Raw genomic sequence first — 26,635 nt, forward strand, 5'->3', positions numbered from 1 at the left:
ATATATATATTCTTTACAACTATTTTCACTCGGTTTTTTGGAATCACTGAAAAGGGGAAAATCATGCTCTCAAGAATCTCCTCTTGAAGAAGATAAAGGACCTCATAGAGTTATCAGTTATTTTGTTCTTGTTTTAGAGTTGTGATTTCTTGGTATTAATCTTGTAAGGTTTACTCCTAATTTATAAAGAAAGTTAGACCAGTTCATTGTTTGTTTCCGTTGTTCATCTTGTCAAAATAATTAGAGTTAGTTATGGAGACTACTTGAAGCCTAAGTCAGCTAGGAGTCTAGAGATTTAGCAAGCAATAGAGTTATTGCTTCAGATCTTAGTGTAAGAGAGTTTTACAAAGAGATAGAAGGGATTATGAGTGCAATTCTTAGATTGCAAGAGCTTGTAATCTAAATCTTTGGCTTAGTTGTTTTGTGGAGATTGGAGGTGGAATTTTATGAGACAGGTCGTAGTTTTTTTCCCTTGAGCAAGGAGTTTCCAAGTAAAATCTTGTGTTTGATTTTATGTTTCTATTTTTTAGGTTCTTAAACTGTTTTCTGATAAGGGACCTTGTCTCAGAAGTTTAGTGAACGCGTACATTTTAACAATTGATATCAGAGCGGGTTTTCTCTATCTTGTAGCTTCTTCTGGAAGAAATAATTAGAAGATTATATTGAATCAAAATAGAGTTTTACAACATCAAAATTAATCAATACAAAATCTTTAATCCACTATCCATATCTTCTAAGAAGATGCAATAATACAAAAAAAACTGAATAAAGAAAATAGGACGGAAATCCCTTTTTTTGTCCAAAACAGAGAACAATAAATCAAACTGAAAGAAAAAATTATAAAAATTGAAAAAATTGATATTATTAAGAAAGGAAAGAATCTTGAAATGAACTCCATAAAAAATCAAAAATATTTAAGCAAAGAGCATTTAATTAGTTGAAGCGAGGGTTGGAGGAAGAGGGAGAAGAGGGGTTGGAGGAGAAAGAGAGAGATGAGGAGAACAATAGATGATTTCATGGTAAATTACGCTATAGATTGTAATAAAAAAAAGTACAAAAAGGGGTCAAATACACCCCTGTACTATTGGAAATAGTTAAAATACTCATCGTTATACTTTCGAGCTAAATATACCCCTCCTATTATACTTTCGGTTCAAATATATAACCCTCTCATTATACTTTGGTACAAATTCTCCCTTAATTTTAACAGAATAACACTTGAAAAGCTCAAAATTAAATAATTCATTCTCAATTTTAAATATCTACTTTTTTACGAATAAATAAAAATTTCAAGTACTTATTTGAGTTTTTTTTCCTTAAAAATGACAATACAAAATGCATTGCATAATTTTAAGTATTAATGCATGAAATTTTCTAAATTCTAATTTGAATCTTTTTTTCATAAAATGATAAGACATAAAAATGCTGCAAAATAATTTTGCAGTATTTTCTATCTTATCATTTTGCAAGAATTTTTTTTTAATTAGTACTTAGAAATATCATGTATTAATATTAGATTGTCATTTCTAAGAAAAAAAACTCAAATTAGTATTTAAAAATTTTATTTATTCCTAAACAAATCAGATATTTAAAATAAAAAAATGAGTATTTTATTTTGAACTTTTCAAATGTTCTTCCGTTAAAATTAAGGGCAAATTTGTACCAAAGTATAATGAGAGGAATATATTTGAACCGAAAGTATAACATGAGGGGTATATTTAGCCCAAAAGTACAATGAAGATATATTTAAATTATTTCCAATAGTACAATGGTATATTTTACCCTTTAAATATCCCAAAAAAATAATATTTAATCTAAAAAATGCATTTATGTTAAAATATCCATTTTTAATCGCACAAAGTGCATACAAATTCACTAATTCAGTAGAATTACTAATTTTATTATTTAACCAATAACAAACCACATGAGCTGCAACTTACCGTAAGATCAAATATTCAGATTGTACTACTTCCCTAATTCAGTATCCCGACTATATATTATAAATAGCTTCCCCAAAGAGACCTACTGTCTCTGCTGTTAAGACAACATATACAACCTTAATTTATTGATAATTAATAACGCTCCCTCATATTACATAAGTTTTGAGAATCTTCAATAAACTTGTGTTTATTCATCAACTAAATGATGTGTATCATATATCTTACTTAGCAGCTTTTGGGGTTTTCCTTGGATGGATTCACAATGAGAATGGGACAATGCACATGATGAGCACAATAGTCGCTCACACTTTCCGAGAAAGCCCTGCAAAACAAACTTAAGCACTGAGTGAATTATTAGAAACATTCTAATAAAGAGCAATTAACTTCATTAAAAAAAAGCATAAAACAAGGCATATGCAGGTTTTTTCACTCATGGACCTAGGCTCTTTCTTTATAACGGCCTTTAACTGTAGAGGAAGTTAAGGAGGCCATGTTCAGTATCAATGTAAAATAAAAGTCTAGGGCTAGAGTGTTTTTTAAGACTGCTTGGGATGTTAGTATTTCAACATGAATGTATGTGGTGCAGTATTGGAATTTTTCAGAACTGGAAGAATGATAGAAGCAACTGAACGCTACCTTTTGATCTTCTTCCAAAAGTAAGTAATCCTGTTATACCCAGTCGATTCATATTTATTTTATGTTTCAACATTTTATAAAAGTGCATCTCTAAATTCCTTGCAATAGACTTGCTGATCATGTGCTCTACCTGTTTCTAGTAGGTGGCACACAAACTGCTTTTGCGTAGCCTTTCCTGGTTCGAAATTCTTTATTGTCATATAGGAGTATGTAAAGAAGTGAAGATTACACACCTAAGATTTGCATATGATATTATGATATTCTACAAACGTAATGTATAGCTTCTATATACGCAGAGAACTGTGGAAGCTCTAAAACATATTTCAGAAACCGGATCTGGTTACAAATTTAGAAAATTCCAAATTATTGTCGATCACAAGCTTTATAGTGGGCACTTCCCCAGTGAAATATCTTTGGCTTGCCACTAGAAGCTTTGAAGATTACAGAAAAGACCAGGTTAGCATCGATCTCACGAGTAGTGGTTGTAAATGGTAAGGTTGAATGAAATTTAGGCGGGTTGAAAATGGGTCAACATAAAATGGGTAATAATTTAACCCACTCATATTTTATATTGTTAGAAGTTAAGAAGTTGAGGGCTTTGTAGTCTTTTGATTAAAATTCTGTTAAAAACTAATTAGTTGGTTAGTTAGGTGAGGTGATTGTAACTGATTGGTTGTTACACTAATTAGCTATGTGTATGTGTATTAGTATGTACTCTGATGAATGAAATAACACAATCTGAGAAGATAATTTCTCTTCTCTCTTCCGCATCTCTCATCTCTCTCTTCTTCTTCTCTCTTCTTCTTCTTCTCTTTTCTTCTTCTTTCCTCTATATCTTTTCTCTGTTTATGGCTTTGACAAGCAGGTTGAAGTTCAATATGAAATTGTTCATGGTATCAGAGCCCGTATCACAGTGATTTGTTGTGATAGGTGTTCCAATTTTGAGTCAAAGAATCTAGTTAGATTCATAGATTTATCAAGTTTTTTTAGGTCGGTTTGCAGGTCTAAGCTCAGATCGTCCCTACAACTACAGAAATCAGGAAGAAATTTTTGAAATATGACAGGTGAAGAAATCATAGGTCAACAAGTTCAGCTAAATTCGAGTAACAACTCCATGTCTGGGAAAGGTATTGACTACAACCATCCACTTTTCTTAAGTCCTACAAATGTAAGTGGAATCAGTATTATTTCATTTCAACTTCTTGGTGTGGAGAACTACACACTGTGGAACTGACCGATCAAACTAGCTCTACTAGGAAGGAACAAATTAGGGCTAGTTGATGGTACATGCATAAAGGAGATGTATGGTGAGGAACTATGGAGTCAATAGGAAAGGGTAAATGCCATCGTCTTATCATGGCTGATGAATTCAGTGTCAAAATGTCTGCTCAGTGGAATTGCATTTGCTTCAAGTACAATGGATGTGTGGACTGATCTACAAGAAAAATTTGATAGAGTGGATGGTTCAAGGACCTATAGTTTGCACAAAGAAATTGTAACTCTCCAGCAGGGGAAAACTTCAGTTTCTGCATATTACACAAAGCTAAAAGCTCTGTGGGATGAATTTGAGGTACTAGTGCCTGCACCTGGTTGTAACTGTGAGAAATCCAGATGTTTTGTTGCTCACACGAATAGAAAAGGTTATACCAATTCTTAATGGGGCTTAATGATTTGTATCATCAGGCTAGGAGCCAAATACTCATGATAGATCCACTACCAACTGTTAATCAGGCCTATGCTATGGTAGTAGGAGAAGAAAGTCAAAAGTCTGTTGTTACAGGCATCAATACTTTGGGCCTAAATTCTTCTATCTTAGAGTCAGCAGCAATGTACTCTAAAAGTGGGAATAGCTCAGGTGCAAATCATAAGTTCAAGAAAAATACACTGCTAATCTGTGACTTTTGTAAGTGTAGAGGTCACACTAAAGAGTACTGTTACAAAGTTGTTGGATATCCACCAGACATTAAGTTAAAAAGAAAGATACAAAGTACAAACACTACATATATTGACTCTGTCAATTTCACTCAGCATCCTTCTCATGCTCATTTCTTTTATGGTTTGAACACCAATGTACATGAAAAATCAGTGTGGGAAAGGAACATCAAAGCACAGCATCATACAGATACAATCTTAGTTGAGGCTAGTACACCTGCTACCATTACTAGTCAAGCTGAAAAGGATGTCAAACAATTACTTCAAGGCTGAACATTCACAAAAGAACAGTATGATCAAATCCTGAAAATACTGAATCAACAAACACAATCAAGAGTTACTGTGCATCTGATGGCAATACGGCAAATGTTACAGGTAAAGCATTGTTGGTCATTGAAAATAGTGATGTCTAGATTGTAGATACAGGTGCAACAAATCACATGATATCAAAATTAGATATGCTAAGAAAGGAGTCTGTATTAAAGCTAGATATTCCTAAGGAGGTAACCTAACCAAATGGAGGTACCACACAAGTAACACACATTGGTTCATGTAGTCTGCCAACTCAAAGTCTTATTACTAATGTGTTTTATATACCAGAGTTCAAATATAATCTTATGTCTGTCAGCAAAATAACAAAGAAATTAGGATGCTCAGTCTCCTTCTTCCCTGACTTTTATGTTTTCCAGGAGCTTTAAACTGGGAAGGTGAAGGAAGTTGGTAGAGAAGAAGGGGGCCTATATCTGCTGTGAAGGAAATTATCTCAAAGCAACAGTAAGGAGTCTGCTCTTGTTGTTGATTCAGTTCATCCCAAAGTCAAGGATTCAACTACAGACATGGAGTTATGGCATCAAAGGCTTGGACATGTCTCTTTAACGGTACTTGCTAAAATGTTTACTATGACTAAACACACTATGTGTCAAGTTTCTTAGTGTCTAGTTTGTCCAATAGCAAAGCAAACCAGGTCTATTTTTCCTTCTAGTAGTATCAAAAATAGCAACTGCTTTGAATTGTTACATGTTGACCTTTGGGGATCTTACAATACAGCCACCTTTGATGGCAACAAATACTTTCTTACAATAGTTGATTATTTTTCAAGGATGACTTGGTTATTCTTGCATAAATAAAAATCAGATGTTTGTGTATCACTTCCAATATTTCTGAAGTATGTTCAGAACTAGTTTGGGAAAGTTGTCAAGGATATAAGAACTGATAATGGTACAGAGTTTGTTAACTCAGTTTGTGATAGTCTGTTTAAAGAACTAGGTGTTATATATCAAAACTCCTTCCCTTACACTCCTCAACAAAATGGTGTTGCTGAAAGGAAACATAGACATTTACTTGAAGTCACAAGAGCACTAAGATTTCAAGGTAAAATTCCTATTAAGTTCTGGGGTCAATATGGCATAGCTGCAATGTATCTTATTAACAGACTTCCTAGTAGTGTGCTAGAGTTCAAATCTCCTTATGAAAGACTATATGGTGTAAAACCAGTCCTGTCTCACTTGAGGTCAATTGGCTGCTTGGCTTTTATAAAAAATCTCACTAAACATGATAAACTCATGCCCAGATCAAGGTTTGTTGTCCATATGGGCTACTCTGAAGTGCATAACGGATACATATTATTTGATTTGCTCAATAAGTCATTCTTTGTTAGTAGGGATGTTCTTTTTAGGGAAGATATCTTCCTATTTTCCATAGATGAAAGGTCCATACTTCAGCAGCTGTTTGTAGATCCACAGCAAGATTTCACTACACTGGATCCTGTGATCACACTAAGTACTGATCAGGCTGCTATATCTCCAAGTACTAATCCGAACTCTATACATATAGATGTTGAGCAACCTGAGGTAACTCAGACTTTACCTAAAGTACAGCTGCAGTATGATCCCATGGTCCCTGAGGTGCCTCCCATTGCAGTGGTTCCACAGATTGCTAGAAAGTCTACAAGGTCTAAACAACCCCCTATCTGACTGAAGGACTTTGTCTCATTCAATGCACTTAAGGATGTCCCTTATCCTCTTTCTAACTATGTCACTTATTCTCATCTATCCCCATCTTATCAATGCTACATTGCAGCTACATTCACTGTGACTGAACCTACCACCTATGCAAAAGCAATCAAAGATCCTAGATGGATTGAGGCCATGCAAGTAGAGATTCAGGCCTTGGAGAGCAATAACACCTAGGAGATTACACCACTACCTGCAGGCAAGAAGGCTATTGGGTGCAGGTGGATTTACAAAGTCAAATATAAATCTACAGGAGAGATAGAAAAGTTCAAGGCCAGGTTAGTTGCAAAGAGGTACAGCCAGCAGGAAGGAATTGATTACATAGAGACATTTTCTCCAGTGGTTAAAATGGTAACAGTGAGGACTATTTTGTCCATTACAGCATCCAAACAATGGCATATCCATCAGATGGATGTCTTTAATGCTTTTCTTCATAGAGACTTAACGGATGAAATATACATGCAGCTCCCTCAAGGTTTTGTAAGTCAAGGGGAGAATGTGTGCACACTGACAAAGTCGTTGTATGGCCTTAAGCAAGCTCCAAGATAGTGGAATCAAAAACTCACTGAAGCTCTCCTAAGATTAAAATTTTAAACAGAGTCAATATGACTACTCTTTATTCATCAATAAATCATCAGAAGGAGTGGCAATAGTACTTGTGTATGTAGATGACATGCTGATCACTGGAAGCAGCTTGAAGTTAATAGAAGAAACTAAGAAGGCCTTACAAAAGGCATTTAAGATGAAAGACTTAGGGGAGCTCAAGTACTTCCTTGGAATTGAATTTACAAGGACCACAGAAGGAATACTTATGCATCAGAGGAAGTATACACTTTAACTAATAGCAGGAGTGGGAATGACAGCAGCCAAACCAGCAAGCACCCCAATGGATGTAAATATTAAATTGACATCCAAACAGTATGATGAACATGTGAACAAGAATCAAGAGGAATCATATAATCCCTTGACAGATCAATTAGCATAACAAAGGCTTATAGGTAAGCTACTGTATCTCAACATGACAAGGCCAGACATATCCTTCAGCACTCAGACATTGAGTCAATTCCTAAATCAACTAAAAAAATCTCACATGGATGTTGCACTAAGAGTAGTCAGGTATCTAAAGAGACAACCTGGATAGGACATACTACTCTCAAGCCACTCATACAATCAGGTTAGTGCATATTGTGATGCAGACTAGGCTACTTGCCCTCTAACCAAGAAATCATTCACTGGGTACATAATAAAGATTGGAAAGTCACTAATATCATGGAAGTCCAAGAAGCAGTCCACAGTGTCAAGAAGCTCAATTGAAGCTGAATATAGAAGCATGGCCTCAACTGTGTTAGAGTTGGTCTGGCTGCTGGATTGCTGAAAGAAATAGAGGCTGAAGTAGAGATGCCAGTGCTGGTGTATAGTAATAGCAAAGCTGCGATTCAGATTGCTGCCAATCCTGTGTATCATAAAAGAACAAAGCATATAGAAATAGATTGTCACTTCATTAGAGAAAGGCTGCAACAAGGCTTAATTCAAGTACACTACCTTCCGACTCAAGAATAACCAGCAGACATACTAACAAAATAATTGTCTAAAGCCCAGCATGAATATCTTTTGTCCAATCTAGGGGTGTTGAACATCTTTACACCACCTAGCTTGAAGGGGAGTGTTAGAAGTTAAGAAGTTGAGGGCTTTTAGTCTTTTGATTAAAATTCTGTTAAAAACTAATTAGTTGGTTAGTTAGGTGCGGTGATTGTAACTGATTGGTTGTTACACTAATTAGCTATGTGTATGTGTATTAGTATGTACTCTGATGAATGAAATAACACAATCTGAGAAGATAATTTCTCTTCTCTCTTTCGCATCTCTCCTCTCTCTCTTCTTCTTCTCTCTTCTTCTTCTTTTCTTTTCTTCTTCTTTCCTCTGTATCTTTTCTCTATTTCTGGCTTTAACAATCAGGTTGAAGCTCAATATGAAATTGTTCATATATGGGTAAAAATGAGTTGGGTAATGAATTGGTTGGATAAAATCCTAGTTTACCTATATTTTAATGAGTAAATCGTCCTCTGCTCTAAAATTTAATATGGTGAAAATATTTTTGTCTTTTGTTAGATAAAAAATATTGAAAATATTTTATTTAATTTAATTTTATCATAAAATTAAACCTGACATCTGATGCGGGATTAGATTTTTAAATCGGGACCCGACCCAGGCTTTTGAATCAGGATTCGATTTCTGCACCCGATATGAGACACGATTCCGATACCCAACCTCGAACTTGACTTTCAAATCAAGATTTGACCCCGACCCCCAATCTTGATGACAGATCCAAAACCCGATATCGATACCTAATTTAGGATTAGATCTTGACTCCCGATTCGAAACCCGACTTCGAGGGCCAAAGACTTCACATTTTCAATCTTTTAATAAGGAAGGAAATTACAATATTTTTGATGATATCATAAATTTTGAGTGAATAAAAGTTGAAAGCTTAACCCATTTGGCTAGCCTATATTTTACTCATATTTTATCTATCAATACCCATATTTTTATAGGTTGAATATAGATTTAAACCCATCTAAAAAATCACTCACTCTATCCATTAAAATATCAACAGATGGAATGGACTAGCAAAATATGAACTCACTTTACCATCGCTACTCACTACTCACGAGCAATCTATTTTCTTACGTATTCTTTAAAAGCTTTCATAGTATATATAGTGAAGTATTAAAGTTGTAGATGTCTAAAGATTTTATTGATTTACTTGGGGAGTCATTTTATTTAAGAAGTTCAAATAGTGCTGAATATTTTTTTGTGAATAACTCTGATAACAAAGAAAGACAAATTTTTATGCTAAAAATAAAACACGCACATTCATAATTTAGTATAATATTATTTATTGACACATGCTACAAGAAACTAATGGTGTAATATATTGGGTATTTAGTTATTTACTTAGGAATTAATTCCAGGCTTGAACATAATGCAGTAATTGAAAACCTTAACCATAAGAAAAACCTATTTAGAAAGTTCCCTAACCAAAACTCCAATTCCAACAACTTTAATGGTGGTAAGAAAAATAAAGCGTATGAGAGAACAGTTGCGCAACAACAATCATGCGCCTCTTCGAATGTCTCCACACAATGTCAAGTGTCACAGGACACTCCAATCGAAATTACTACTATTACTTTAATCAATCCGATTAACCTCCCCCTGATATCCAACACTTTATTTGGTAAAAATCCTTGCGTATCTCCACTTACATTCCACAAAACATATCACTAATGACATACAAATTAAACATGGTTACTTTATTGGTGAACTAACTTTTTTATTAAAAAAATTGAACTTGTTCAATATTCACATAGGACACTGATAAGGTCAATTTCCACTCATATTCCAATCATGTAATGTCTCGGGTCAAAATTAGGGAAACAAAAATTTACCTTTTAATCTTGCCGAGTCCTCAACTACCGACTACTAGAAAGTCAACGTGCAATTCATGTGCAGCTTGACATATCTTATCTTTTGGATACCCTTCAAGGATTAGAGTCTCCGCCTTCACCTAAAACAATCATAACATTAATTACAAGACCAGGCTTGATCCACAAAAATATATAAACATCCAAAAATTGTCAAATGTATGTACCATCTTTTGTTTGCAGAGATGGAGTGCCCAAGAGAGTATTCTGGTTGCATTCTCATGTTGTGCTTTTTTTACCGATTCAACCAGAGTAGGCGCTGCAAACACAACTATTAATATAAACCAATTAGTAATCACAAGTTCACCTTATTACTACTTTTGTCCCAATTTAAATATTTTACTTTAAATTCATACAAAGTTTTTCTTTAAAAATTAAATGTGTAAATTCTTTTTTCAATAAATAATGTGAACTATCCTAAATCTCGTTATCTTAAATTTATCACTTAAAATATTGAAATTGAAAAGTTAACTAAATATAGGAAAAAATATTCTTTTAGAAAAAATCAAACAAGAAAATGAGAGATTTAAATCTAAGTGAGAAAGTATACTAGGTCTAGCAGGATAAACCATGGGGCTAAAAGGAAGTTGGACATTGATCAAAGTGATAATATTAGAAGGATTGTTGAGAAAATGAGCCAATGCCCAGTTGAGAGCATAGAAACTCTCTTCGCTCTCATCGATAGCCACCATTATCATTGTTATTCCTACTGTATTAAGATTAGTAAACCAGAAGCTATAAAGATGAAAATAAAAAAATAGTATCTGAGTCCATAGAATTCACTGTATGTCCTTAAGGAATTTAATTCCCTCATTGTACCCGAGGTTATGGATTATTTCCTCCCAAGATAAAATGGATAAACTGTTAAAGAAGTAGCAGTACCTCAAATTTCAATAGTTTCAACGAACTCAAAAGCCAGCAACAAAATCACATAGAGATTCAATTTTGTTTGTAAGAAAATATATGCAGAAGAGGGAGAAATTTAATATTTACAAATGGGAGGAAAATCCTCTATTTATAGACAATAAAGGGTAGTGTGAACAGGTGTTTATTGTGGCTTATCAAAAAAGTCACAATCCTTTACAAAAGTCACAACCTTTCAAAAAAGTCGCAACTCTTCAAAAAAGTCACAACTTTTTTTTTGGAAAAGTCACAACCTTTCGGAACGATCACAACCCTTTAGAAAAGTCACAACCTTTCGAAAAGGTCACGACCTTTCATTTCTCATTCACACCTTTAAAGCTCAACAATCCCCACATAAATGGGAAAAAGGCTATTGATAAAATATATGCATGAAAAACTGTGGATAAGTAGATTTTTCTTTGCACTTTCCGTAGTGAACATATATCGAATATACTTGGTCAATCGATAGATTTGATATCTTTGAACCTTTGAGCTTTGGTGTATACCTAGACAACATAAGTCACACAATCAACCATTCAACTACTTTTGGTTCTCATTTTTTTGTTCGTTTCATCCATGAACACTTCTTGGTTCATAAGGGCGTAGAGAATTACCTTTACTGGATTCTCCTTGAAGCGGCTTACACTTCACACTTAAATAGGTGATATCTAAATGTGTTATTTTGTAGAAATACTATTTGATATGCTCTGTATCAAACTTAGATATCATTAGAAGGTCCTAATACCTTATCCTTGTTACTGAACATTGTCGCATCATGAGAATGGATCATAAAAATTATTTTAACATTGTTGAATCGTCATCAATGACTTTGTTTGATATCCTTGAACCTAGATCTTGGGATCTCCAGTATTTTAGGTAGAGTTACCGCCACGATAATTTATCCTCAGTCATAGTCCCATTCTCTTTGATGATCGCTCAACTCCCTCTCTAATTAGGCCTTTTGTAAGTGGATCCAACACATTATTCTTTGACTTTACATAATCAATTATGATAATTCCACTAGAGAATAGTTACCTAACGGTATTATGTCTTCATTGTATGTGATGAGACTTACCGTTATACATAACGCTCCCAACTCTTCCTATTGCAGCTTGACTATCACAATGTATGCATATAGGAGCCATTGGTTTGGGCCAAAATGAAATATCTTCTAAGAAATTCTGAAGCCATTCTGTTTCTTCATCGTCCTTGTCTAAGTCTATAAACTCAAACTCCATTGTAGAGCGGGCTATACATGTTTGTTTGGAAAATTTTCAAGATATCGCTCCTCCACCAATGGTGAAAACGTATTCACTTGTGAACTTAGTTTCAGTTGACCCAGTAATCCAATTTTCATCACTATATCCTTCAACAACTAGTGGATACTTATTGTAATGCAAAGAAAAGTTTTGAGTGTGTTCTAAATACCCCAAAATTCGTTTCATTGCCATCCAATAATTTTGGTTGGGATTACTTGTGTATCGACTCAATTTACTTATAGCACAAGCTATGTCTGGTCGTGTATATTTTATGATGTACATCAAACTTCCCAACACTCTTGCATAATCCAATTGAGCTTGACTTTCACCTTTATTCTTAGCAAGATCAAGGTTCACATAAATTGGTATTTTTGCACTTTTGAAGTTTAAGTACTTGTATTTTTCAAGTACCTTTTGAATATAATGAGTTTGAGACAATTCTAAACCTTGAGGAGTTTTGTGAATTTTAGTTCCCAATATCAAATCGGCAACTCCTAGATCTTTCATATCAAATTTACTAGAAAGCATACGCTTAGTAGCATTTATGTTTGCAATGTCGTTACTCATTATTAGCATATCATCCACATATAAATAAACAATGACAACTTTGTTTGGAGTGTTTTTAATGTAAACACATTTATCACACTCACTAATCTTAAATCCATTTGTCAATATGGTTTGGTCAAACTTCGCATGCCATTGTTTGGGTGCTTATTTTAGTCCATAAAGTGACTTAACAAGTTTACAAACTTTATTTTCTTTAGCATAAACCACAATGCCCCGGGTTGTTCCATGTAAATTTCTTCCTCCAATTCTCCATTTAAGAAAGTTATATTTACATCCATTTGATAAATTTCAAGGCCATATACTACAGCTAGTGCAATTAACATCCGAATGGATGTAATCCTAGTTACAAGTGAGTATGTATCAAAATAATCAAGGCCTTATTTCTTTCTAAATCCTTTTACGACAAGTCTTGCCTTATATTTGTCAATAGTTCCATCAGCTTTTATTTTTCTTTTGAAAATCCATTTTGAACGCAAAGGTTTGTTTCCTGATGGAAGATCAACCAATTTCCAAGTATGGTTGCTCAAGATTGAATTAATCTCACTATTGAAAACCTCTTTCCAAAAACATGGGTCCACAATGGACATAGCTTTTTTGAATGTTTGAGGCTCATGTTCAAGAAGAAATGTTACAAAATCATATCCAAATGAAGTAGATATCCTTTGACGTTTACTGTGCCTTGGATTCTCTTTATTAGGTACATTCTCCTTTGGTTCTTCTGAGGTCATTTAGACCTTCACCAGATACTTCAAATCTAGTTTTATACAGATAGATATGTTTAAAAAATTTAGCATTATCTTATTCTATTACTGTATTGTCATGAATATCCGGATGTTCGAACTTATGAACCAAAAATCAACATGCTTTATTATTTGTAGCATATCCAATGAAAACATAGTCCACAGTCTTAGGTCTTATTGTGACCCTCTTAGGTTTAGGAACTTGGACTTTGGCTAGACACCCCCACACTTTGAAATATTTTAAGTTTGGTTTTCTTCCTTTCCATTTCTCATATGGAATAGCCTGTGTTTTGTTGTGGGGAACTCTATTGAGTATTCGATTTGCTGTAAGGATGGCTTCCCCCCACAACCTTTGTAGTAAACCTGAACTTATAAGTAAGGCATTCATTATTTCCTTTAAAGTTTAATTTTTTCTTTATGCAATTCCATTTGATTGAGGTGAGTAAGGGACAGTAGTTTGATGGATAATTTTATTTTCCAAATATATTTCTACAAAAGGAGATTCATACTCTCCACCTCTATCACTTCTTATCATTTTTATCTTTTTATTCAACTGATTTTCAACTTCAATTTTGTATTGTCTAAATGTATCTATTGCTTCATCCTTCCTATTCAACAAATAGACATAACAATATCTAGTGCAATCGTTAATAAAAGTTATAAAATACTTTTTCCACCATGAGTTGGTGTTGACTTCATATCATAATTGTCTGAATCAATTCTAAGGGACTAGAATTCCTTTCAACAGATTTATAAGGATGCTTAGCATACTTAGATTCAACACATACTTGACATTTTGATTTATTGCACTCAAAGTTAGGCAATACATTTAAGTTGATCAGTTTTCGCAAGATTTTATAATTGACATGTCCTAAACGTGAATGTCATAAATTATTTGACTCAAGTAAATAAGAAGAAGCTTGAACTTTATTATTATCAACAACCATTATATTTAGTTTGAAAAGGCCCTCGGTGAGGTAGCATTTTCCTAAATACATTTCATTCTTACTAACAATACTTTGTCTGAAACTAGAACGCACTTGAATCCATTTTTGATAAGAACACCAGCAGAAACTAAGTTCTTTCTTATTTTTGGAACATGACAAACTTTGTTCAGCGTCACCACCTAGCCGTATGTCATTTTCAGAAATACTCTACCATATCCTTTAACCTTAGCCATTGTAGAATTTCTCATATAGATAGTCTCATCAAGTACAGCAGGAGAATAATTAGCAAAGGCTTCTCGGACTGCACAAATATGTGACGTGGCTACTGAATCAAGCCACCATTATTTGAGATTTTCTACCAGGTTGCATTCGGTCAGCATTACACATAATTTTTCAATATCCCCATTTGTATCAACCATGTTGGCTTCACCTTTCTTCTTTTCCTTCTTGGGAGCACGACATTCCACAGCCTTATGTCCAATTTTTTCACAGTTATGGCAGTCTCCTTTGAACTTCTTTTTACTAGGATAGTTCTTCGGTCCAGAAGGTTACTTCCTTTTTTTGATTTGTTTGGACCATCCTCAACAATATTTTCTCCCATAATTTTTGAGCTTCCTCTAGCCTTCTTTTTGGCAGCCTTGTTGTCTTCCTCGATCCTAAGACGAATAATCAAGACTTCAAGAGTCATCTTCTTTTGCTTGTGCTTCAAATAATTTTTGAAGTCTTTCTATGAAGGAGGCAATTTCTCGATTAATGCCGCTACTTGAAATGTTCTGTTTATGATCATACCTTCAATGGATAATTTAAAATCAATAACACATTTAACAATTTTAATAATAAAACTATTGAATTTGATTAGAACATGAATAATGACTTATAGTTCTTGGACTTGAGACATCACAGTCTTGCTATCAACCATCTTATAGTCCAAAAACTTTACAGCCACAAACTTCTTTAAGCTTGTATCTTCAGTTTTGTATTTCTTCACAAGAGCATACCAGAGTTCTTTAGAGGTTTTACAAATACTAAAGACGTTATACAAGCCATCTTCCAATCCATTGAGTATGTAGTTCTTGCAAAGGAAATCAGAATGTGTCCATGCCTCAGTCACAATAAACTTTTCATTGTCAGGAATTCCTTTCTCTACCATAGGAACATCTTCATTTATAAACCATTGTAGACTGAGTGTAGTCAGATAGAAGAACATCTTCCGCTGCCAACGTTTGAAGTCAATACTAGTAAACTTTCTAGGCTTTTCTGCAGTAGCCATTGCTGTAGAAACTGGTGTTCTACTGGTTGAAGGCATTGTGTTTGCTTCAAAACTTGATACATTTGTACCTCCCATTCTGTTTGACAAAACAAAATAAGTGTTAAACAGCAGAATAACCAAATAGAAATTTTTGTTCAACTTAATAAAGTTTTTGTATTCTTCAAACCGAGAAAAATAAAAACTCAATTAACTTGATGAAGATTTTATTTCTTCGAATCAAGTTAATCACTGGAGTAGAAAGTCTTCCAATTTTAGTCTCCAACCCTCCAAACAGAATATAAGATGAATCAGAAATATACAACTTGTTTCTAGTTTAACGATAAAGTTTTTATGTTCTTCCAATCATTAACCGAATGAATCTTGAATACTGATGAATTTTTTATACTCTTCAAATCAGTATTAGATTCAAATAAAGTAGAAAACCATAAAGGTTTTACTCTCCAGAACCATAAGATACAAGAGAAAATAAAAAAAAATTGAGTTTGTTATTCCTCCTATATTAAGGTTAATAAACCAGAAACTATAAAGATGAAAACAAAAAAATAGTATCTGAGTCCACAGAATTCACTGTGTGTCCTTAAGGATTTTAATCCCCTCACTATACCCAAGTTATGGATTATTTCCTCCCAAGATAAAATGGATAAAATGGATAAACTATTAAAGAAGTAGAGGTACCTCAAACTTCAATAATTTCAGCGAACTCAAAAGCTAGCAACAAAATCATACAATGACTCAATTTTATTTGTAAGAAATATATGCAGAAGAGGGAGAAATTCAATGTTTAAAAATGAGAGGAAAATCCTCTATTTATAGACAACAAAGAGTAGTGTAAACATGTGTTTATTGTGGCTTATCGAAAAAGTCATAACCCTTCAAAAAAGTCACAACCTTTTGGAAAGTCACAACCTTTCAGAACGGTCATAACCCTTTGGAAAAGCCACAATCTTTCATTTCCCATTCACACCTTTAAAACCCAACAATCATCTTCTTCTTCGGAGTAGTAGCCAGAGTATTATTAGTTGGACTTGCCGGAGCATTAGCTGCACTTGTCTTTTTGGAAATCAAATGTTGGTGGGATTGATAGCCATATTTTTTGAAATTAATAGTCAATTTTTTTAGAAATTGGCTTCCACATTTGTTCAAATTTTTAGTCAAATATTGGTGAAAGTTGACAACCTAACTTTGTAGAAATTGGTTGCCACATTTATGTCTATCAAGAGGTTTAAAAACTCTATAAATAGAGTAGCAATTGAACATTTAAAAACTCACCAACATAGAGAAAGCATTAGAGAGAATAGAGAGTAATCCACAAACTATTTGTTAGTTTGTGAGAAAATATTGTGGGAGTAATATTTTAGTGAGTTGTGTGAAATAAAAGAGTGTTGTTCTTATAAAAGAGTAGTCATATTTTGATACTACCAAGTTGTCATCACTATTATTGTATCATATTTACCCATTTCTAATATTTGGTGGCGTTGTTACTCACTTGTTATTGCTATTTAACATGAATATTATCCTGAGTGAGATTATCATTTTTCCAACACCGTAGTATCATATCCATGAAAAATAATAGTCCACCATCCTTTCAATACCCCCGTCTTACAAAAGAAAATTATGAAAAATGGTGTCTACGAATGAAAGCCATTCTTGACTCTCAAGATATTTGGGACATTATTGACAAAGGGTATACACAACCCGCTAATGAGGAAACTTTGTCCCAAAATAAAAAGGAAGTCTTGTTAAAGACAAGAAAAAAAGATCAACAAGACCTCATTCTTATCCACCAGTGTTTGGATGATGGCATGTTTGAGAAGGTGGCTGATACAACCACCTCAAAATAAGCTTGGGAGATTTTACAAAATTCTCTCCAAGGAGTTGATAAAGTAAAGAAGATAAAACTTCAAACTCTAAGGTCTGATTTTGAAGTTTTAAAAATGAAAAAATTCAAATCCATTTCAGATTTATACTCAATATTGATAGTTGTTGTGAATCAACTAAGAAGGTGCGGGAAGGAAGTAGATAATGTGCATGTGGTAGAAAAGATCCTTCGCTCTTTAACACCTAAATTTGATTATGTGGTGTGTACTATTGAGAAGTCTAAAGATTTAGACTCTATAATAGTAGAGCAATTGGAAGGTACGAAGAAAATATGAAAAGGAGAAAAGAAGAGCCACTAGAGCAACTTCTTAAAACTCAGACATCCTTCAAAGATCTAGAAGGTGTAAAAAGTTATAGAGGAAATAGACAATGGCAAGGCCGTGGCAGTCGTGGTGGTCGTGGTGGCCGTGGAAGAGGAAGAAGCTATATTAACAAATTCAACAATGAAGATAAAAGCCACCAATCATTCAGAAGCCAATATTTGACTAACAATTTGAACAAATGTGGAAGCCAATTTCTACAAAGTTTAGCTACCAACTTTCACCAAAATTTGACTATTAATTTCAACAAATGTGGCTTTCAATCCCACCAACATTTGATTTTCACAAATCTCTCCCTTAATTTTGATTTTTCTTCTTTATTCCAAGGCTTGATCTCAATCTCTGAAAATCTTCAAATTTGAGAGGCTTTGTAAAGATATCCGCAACTTGATCATGAGATTTCACATACTTGAGTTCTACTTCTTTCTTCACAATGCATTCTCGGATAAAATGATATCTTGTGTCTATATGCTTGCTCCGATCATGATACACTGAATTCTTGGCAAGTGCTTGCGCAGATTTGTTATCAACACAAATCATTTTGGCTTCAATTTGTGGCAGATTGAGTTTCTTCAATAATCTCCTCAACAAAATAGCATGGCATGTACATGATGTTGTTGCCACGTATTCAGCTTCACAAGTCCAGAGAGTAACAATGGATTGTTTATTTAAACTCCAAGAAAGAACACAATCACCCAAGAAAAAAACAAAATCAAATGTGCTTTTTCTATCATCAACATCTCCCTCATAATCACTATCACAATATCCCACAAGGTTAAAATCATTAGAAGAAGAATAAAATAGCTCAAGGTCGATCGTACCTTTTAGATAACGAAGAATTCTTTTAGTGGCCTTCAAGTGAGTGGAGGTAGGAGTTTCAATGAAGCGACTTACTACTCCAACTGCAAAGAATATATATGATCTCGTACATGTCAAGTACCTTAGACTCCCCACGAGACTTTTGAAAAAAGTGGAGTCTACCTTTTCACCATCATCAAACTTTGACAATTTTATTCCACTTTCCATTGAGGTGTTCACAGGGTTTCAATCGAACATGTTGAACTTCTTCAAAATCTCCTTTGTATAACTTTCTTGAGATATAAAGATGTCTTCCTCCATTTGTTTCACTGCTAGGCCCAAGTACTATGACATGAGTCCATGTTCGTCATCTCGAACTCAAGGGACATAGCTTTCTTGAAAGCTTCAAACAAAACTGAGTTATTACCCGTTAGAATAAGATCATCAACATAAAGACAAACAAGCAGAATATCTCCATTAGTATGAACTTTAATGTAAAGAGCATATTCATGGAGATAACGAGTAAATTCATTGTCATGAAAGTACTTGCCAATGCAACTATTCCATGCTCTTGGAGCTTGCTTCAATCCATATAAGGCTTTATTCAACCTAAACACCTTATTTTCATGATTTTTTTATCATAAAGCCCAATAATTTCTCAACATAGACCTCTTCTTCAAGAACTCCATTCAAGAATGTCGATTTGACATCTAGTTGATGGATTTTCTACCTTATTTGCGCTGCCAAAGAAATCAGCATACGAATCGTCTCCATGCGGGCGACGGGTGCATAGACTTCCTCGTAGTCAATGTCATGCCTTTATTTGTAGCCTTTAGCCATAAGTATTTCCTTGTATCTTTCTACTTCTCCATGATCATTTTTCTTTGCCTTGTATACCCTTTTAACTCCAATTGCTCGATGATTCTTGGGAAGAGTTGCTAATTCCCAAGTGTTGTTCTTATCGATTGACTAAATTTCCTCCTCCATGGCTTGTTTCCACCTTTTGTCTGTAACAGTTTTATCAAAATTCATTGGTTCACTATCAGCAAAGAGACAACACAAAAAATTAAAATTAGTAACTTTTTCTGTGTTATCATAGAGTTCTTGGATACTTTGCATTCTATGCATCCTTTCACTTGAACTCTCTTGAATATACGGAAATGCAATATTTGCTGGTGAAGCAGGTGGGATAACATCATGTGTAGGTGCGATGATTTCCTATTCTTCTTCATCTGCAAAGTATGAAAGAAAATCATATATTCTTTCTTCCTGAGTCTCCCAATTTCATGCCGCTTCTTCATCAAATTCAACATCACGACTCACCACCACCTTATTATTGTTTGGGTTGTATAATGTGTAGCCTTTTGAATTCGCTTCATATCCAATAAACATATACTTGACACTTCGATCGTCAAGTTTAGCTCTTCCTTGATGTGGAACATGAGTATAGACTATGCTTCCAAAGATTCTCAAGTGCTTGACACTTGGCTTTCTTCCACTCCATGTCTTTTGAGGCGTTTGATCTCGCACATTTCTTGTTGGAGACCTGTTGCTCAAATAAACTGCACAAGAAACAGCGTCGGCCCAAAATTCTTTTGGCATACTTTTAGCTTTCAACATACATCTAGCCATATTAAGAATTGTTCTATTCTTTCTTTCTACAACTCCATTTGGCTGGGGCAAGTAAGGTACCGTTAGAGGGTGACGAATTTCATGAGATTGACAAAAGTCATTAAATTCTTTTGAAGTGAATTCACCTCCTTTGTCTAACCTTAATGCTTTTATTTCGTAGCCACTTTCTTTTTCTACAAGTGCTTTAAAATTTTTAAAAGAAACAAAAGTTTTTGATTTTTACTTCAAGAAATATACCAAAGTCTTTGCAATGAAATCATCAATAAAGAGAAAGGAGTATTTACTTTTGCCAAAAGAAGGTGGATCAATTGGACCACACACATCAGCGTGTACAAGCTGGAGTGTCTTGGTTTCACTTGACGTGAACTTTTTAGGAAAACTCCTCCTTGAGTGTTTTTCAAGAAGACAAGCTTCACACAACTGATTGGGATGGTTGATTTATGGAATCCCATCAACCATTTTCTTATCGCCCATTGATCTGAGTGGTTCAAAGTTCAACTGCTCAAATCGCATGTGCCAACACCATGAGTCATCTTGTACATTAGTATTCAAACACTTTGCATCAATGGTCTTAATATTCAAAGGAAACAACCTATTATTTGCCATATTCACTTTAGCAATTAAGTTGTTACTTGAATCTATAAGCCAGAGATGCATATTTTTCATATGAATATCATATCCTTTTTCAAGAAGTTGGCCCAAACTCAAAATATTACTTTTCAATTTTGGCACATAGTAAACCTTATTAATCAATATATGGCCACCATCTTTACAATATATCAAAATTGTATCTATCCCTTCAATTTGGACCTTTGAGATGTATCTCCAAAAGACATATTACCTTTCACCATCTTTTTTTATCTCCACAAATTTGTCTTTATGTCCACACATGTGATTACTTTCTCCATTGTCAAGATACCATGAACTACAATCATTTGTATATTCTTCTTTAAGTGCCATTAACAATGTTGACTCATCTTCGTCTTTGTTGTTATCAACAAGGTTAGATTTCTCTTCAACATTGCTACGACATTCTTAAGTGTAATGTCCAAGTTTATGACAGTTATAGAACTCAATTTTAGATTTGTCATACCTGATTTCATAGGTACCTTGATAAGCTACATGTACTCTACCTCCTTGTTGTCCACGACCATGACTTCCTAACTTTGTAGAAATTAGTTGCCACATTTATGTCAATCAAGAGGTTCAAAAACTCTATAAATAGAGTAGCAATTAAACATCTGAAAATACACCAAAATAGAGAAAGCAATAGAGAGAATAGAGAGTAATCTACAAACTATTTCTTAGTTTGTGAGAAAATATTGTGAAATAAAAGAGTGGTGTTCTTATAAAAGAGTAGTCATATTTTGATACTATCAAGTTGTCATCACTATTATTATATATTTACCCCTTTATAATATTTGATATCGTTGTTACTCTCTTGTTATTATTATTTAACGTGAATATTATCTCGACCGAGATTATCATTTTTCCAACAATCTCCACCTCCATATTTTCTCTCTGTCCATCTCTTTTGCGCGTTCGATCGGTTCGTCCCTTTTCTCTTTGTTATATATATCCTGCTTTCTCCTTTGTTCACTTTAATCTCTTTGCTTTTTCTTAAAATACTGAACGAAACTCTCAAACAAACTATATATCTTAGAGTTAAAATACAGCTGGCTCAACCACGAAACAGTGAACACGGATAAGCCCATATATATTAGAGTCGTTTGGTTTGACGGATAAAAGGGGTTAATTTTAAAATTATTTTTAAGTGTTCTTTAATTTCATGTTTGCATGTAAAGGATATTCCATCCTTATTTTAGCATTAACAATTAGTACTGTGATAAATTATCTTTTTCTGAGGATGAAATAGTAATTCCAGGATAATTATTTTGGGATAAAGTGCGTAAAATAACAAAAATATCCCCTTAATTTTTTTTATACACCACTTTTTACATTCATGTATATTAACATAATTTTAACAACATTTATAATAACATTCACAATCTCAATTAATCGTTGTTTTTACGATGATATATTTTTTTTATTAAAAATTGCATTTTATAATAACATTCTATTTATGAATATATTATAAGTTAAATTTATTTATCTAAGTTTTATGTTTATTTATATTTTGATTTCTCTTAAAACGATCACCTCACCATTAAATTACATATTTTAATTAAATAGTTTATTACTAACTTAAAAATTATATTTTATATATCAATTAAAATGTAAATAACTTTAAAATATAGATAATTTTAATAATAAAATTTATTTTACTCTAATAAACTTTAAATGGAAGTTTAATTTTTAAGCTAAATAATATGGAAATTTTATTTTTAAGAATAAATGACTAAAGCTTGCAAAGTAAATGTAAAAAAAAACTAAATAAGGTAGAGGATATTTTTGTAAACAAACAACTTATTCTTAGGTTTATGCAATGAATATAATTTTGAATATGACATACCAAATAAGCAATAAAAACTACTTCCAGCATAATTTATCGCAGCATAATTTTCCTCATCATAAATAATTTTATCATAACTTGTATCCAAACCAAACCATCCCTAAAAGTTTTCACTAAGGATATTTAAATTTTTTACATTTTTAAAATTCACAATTATTTTAATTTATAATATTTTTACATATGAAATTTTTTAATAATCTTACATCTAAATAAATAAGTTAATATTAAAAAATTTAAATTTAATTAAAAAAATATATAAATTTACCAAGAGTACTATCGTAGAGTTTATTCATTTAATTTTATTTGGTGATGAGAATTTGATATTGAATGAATAACTTTGACGTGGCAGATATGCATGCAAAAAGCAAGAAGTGTCATTTGGACATGCAAAAGCTTGCCACGGTTGCTTCCGATGTGTCAAATGTCTAGTTCTGGACATCTTTATCCTAACTTGCCATTCCAATCGATCACATAATTTTCTCTTTTACGCTCCCTTTCATTCTTTCATCCTATATATATATATACATATACAGATATACTAGATATATATGAGTTCCTGTTTGTACGGATTCAATATATATTATTTAATTTATTTAAATTTATGTAGCACAAATAACATTAGGAGAATCAATCAAATTTTTATATAATTTTAAAATATTTTAAGTTTTTAATTATTGTAATAAATAATACTTTTAAATTAATTTTTGAATAATATATGTTACTCACTCTGTACCCACTTATGTGGCACATGTGAAATTTTGAAAGTTAATTTTAGTATGGTCTTTTAATGTAATTTTCAAATAATATATGTTACTTCCTCTGTTTCAACTTATGTGACACATGTGAAATTTTGAAAGTCAATTAAATTTTTAGTATTTTTTTAAATATTTTAATTTGTTAATTAGTATGACTTTCAAAATTTCACATGTGCCATGACCTTGGAAACAGCCTCTGACAGAAATGCAAGGTAAGGCTGCGTACAATAGATCCTTGTGGTCGGGCCCTTCTCCGGATCCTGCGCATATCGGGAGCTTTAGTGCACCGGACTGCCTTTTTTTATGACTTATATTACTCTTAATTAACGCAAAATTTTAAATAATATATGTTATTTCTCCTATCCCAATTTATGTGGCACTTATGAAATTTCGAGAGTTAACCAAATTGCTAATATGTTTTTAATATTTTAAGTTATGATTTATAGTACTCTTAACGTAATTTTAAATAATATATGTTACTTCATCTGTTTCAATTTATGTGGCACATATGAAATTTCGAGAGTTAATCACATTTTATATGTTTTTCAAATATTTTAAATTATTAATTATTGTAATTTATAGTACTCTTAACGTCATTTTTAAATAATACATGTTACTTCCTCAGTCCTAATTATGTAGTACGGGTGAAATTTCAAGAGTTAACCAATCCCAATTTATGTGGCATGTGTGAAATTTTGAGAGTTAATTACATTTAAATATGCTTTTCAAATATCTTAAGTTATTAATTATTGCGATTTCTAATACTTTTAACGGAATTTTTTCAAATAATATATGTTACTTTCACTGTTTTAATTATATACTACGAGTGAATTTCGATAGTAAATCATATTTTTAATATTTTAAGTTAATTTTTAATACTATTTTTATAAAGAAAGTCGAAGAAAAGCGCAAGCCGGTCAATTCACTTAATACGAGAAACCGGAAAGGCAAGGACGTGAATGGGAAAGAAATACAGAGAGGTAGAAGTGAACAGCTTCCACTAAGTTCCTTACGGAAGAGCAATATTTACACGTGTTACTCTATAAGCCTCCAAATTAAGACACAATAGTAGACAGATATTACACGGTATAAAATTACGAAAATATCATTATATATATTCTTCAATTTATTTAAATTTATGTGGTACAAATAATATTAGGAGAGTCAATCAAATTTCTATATAATTTTTAAATATTATAGTACTTTTAACATAATTTTTAAGTAATATAAATTACTCATTTTGTCGCAATTTATGTGACACATGTGAAACTTTGAGAGTCAATCAAATTTTCATATGTTTTTTAAAAATATTTTAAATTATTAATTATTATCATTTATAATACTCTTAATTAACGTAATTTTTAAATAATATATGTTCCTCTCTCTCGCGCATGTGGTATATGTGAAAATTTGAGAGTTGATCAAATTTAATATGTTTTTTTAAATATTTTTAAATTGTTAATAAATTATTGTGATTTATAATTCTCCTAACGTACTTTTCAAATAATATATGTCATTCCACTGTCCCAATTTATGTTGCACAGTTGAAACTTTGAAAGTTAATCAAAACGTAATTTTCAAATGATAAATGTTACTTCATCTGTCTCAATTTATGTGACACATCTGAAATTTGAGAGCTGATCAAATTTTTAATATATTTTTTAAATATTTTAAATTGTTAATACATAGTACTCTTACAGTAATTACGTAGTTTTTAAATAACATATTATAATACTATTTTTTCATAAATTAAAATAAAATTACTAATTATAAATAATGTAAATGATCAGATAATTTATCATTAAAATACAAAATAAAAAATTTAACTATGTGTGGAGCTTGGATGACTAAGCAGTTAGCTTGACCCCAAGCTCCTCACATTCTCTCTTAAATAATAGAGTAATATACTAGATATAAAAGCACATGCAAAGACGGGCCTAATATATAGTATTTTATTTATCTCATTTTATGTGGACACGAATAGAATTAGAAGAGTTAATCAAATTTTTATATAATTTTTAAATATTACAGTACTTCTAATATAATTTTTAAATAATATATGTTACTCGCTTTGTCGTAATTTATGTGGCACATTTGAAATTTTGAGAGTCAACAATTTTTCATATGTTTTTTTAAATATTTTAAGTTGTTAATTATTGTCATTTATAATATTCTTAATTAACGTAATTTTCAAATAATATAGGTTTCTCTCTCTCGTGCACGTGACTCATGTGAAAATTTGAGAGTTAGTCAAATTTAATATGTTTTTTTAAATATATTTTAAAGTTGTTTATTAATTATTGTGATTTGTAATATCATAACTTAATTTTCAAATAATATATGTTATTCTTCTATCCTAATTTATGTAGCACAGTTGAAATTTTGAAAGTTAATCAAAAAGTAATTTTTAAATAATATATGTTACTCCCTATGTCCTAGTCTATGTGGCACATGTGAAATTTGAGAGTTAATCAATTTTTTAATATATATTTGAAATATTTTAGGTTTTTAATTATTGTGATATATAGCTTTCAAATATTTTAAGTTGTTAGTTATTGTGATATATAGTACTCTTAACGCAATTTTTAAATAACATATTATAATACTATTTTTTGTAACTTTACACAATATAACAGAAAAAAATAAGACAAATAAATTAATATAAAAGGAATATTAAGTATATAAAATAGAAGAAATTAAAGGAGAAGGGTAAATCGATCAAATGACCGGATGACCCTAAGCCACTAAAGCTTCCCGCTATACAGGGTCCGGGAAAGGGCCTCACAACAAGGGTCTATTGTACGCAGTCTTATCTTGTATTTTTGTCAGAGGTTGTTTCCAAGGTTTAAACTCGTGACCTTCTGATCACATAGTTTCCTATATATATATATATATATATGTATGTAAGTCCCTGTATATATCACTCAATTTGTCTCAATTTATGCGGTATGGATAGACGTAGGAGAGTCAATCAAATTTTTAAATATTTTTAAGTTATAAATTATTACGATTTGTATTAGATTTTACGTAATTTATAATAATATATATCACTCACTCTGTCTCAATTTATTTGGCACATGCGAATTTTTGA

At 32.3% G+C, this 26,635-nt stretch overlaps 1 pseudogene; it reads right to left on the reverse strand.

Moving 5' to 3' along the window:
* Nucleotides 1–2,165: 2,165 nt before the first annotated feature.
* LOC129884272 (universal stress protein A-like protein) lies at nt 2,166–12,143 on the reverse strand (annotated as a pseudogene).
* Nucleotides 12,144–26,635: the final 14,492 nt, after the last annotated feature.

This window comes from Solanum dulcamara, chromosome 4 (assembly GCF_947179165.1).
Source record: "Solanum dulcamara chromosome 4, daSolDulc1.2, whole genome shotgun sequence".
Taxonomy (NCBI): domain Eukaryota; kingdom Viridiplantae; phylum Streptophyta; class Magnoliopsida; order Solanales; family Solanaceae; genus Solanum; species Solanum dulcamara.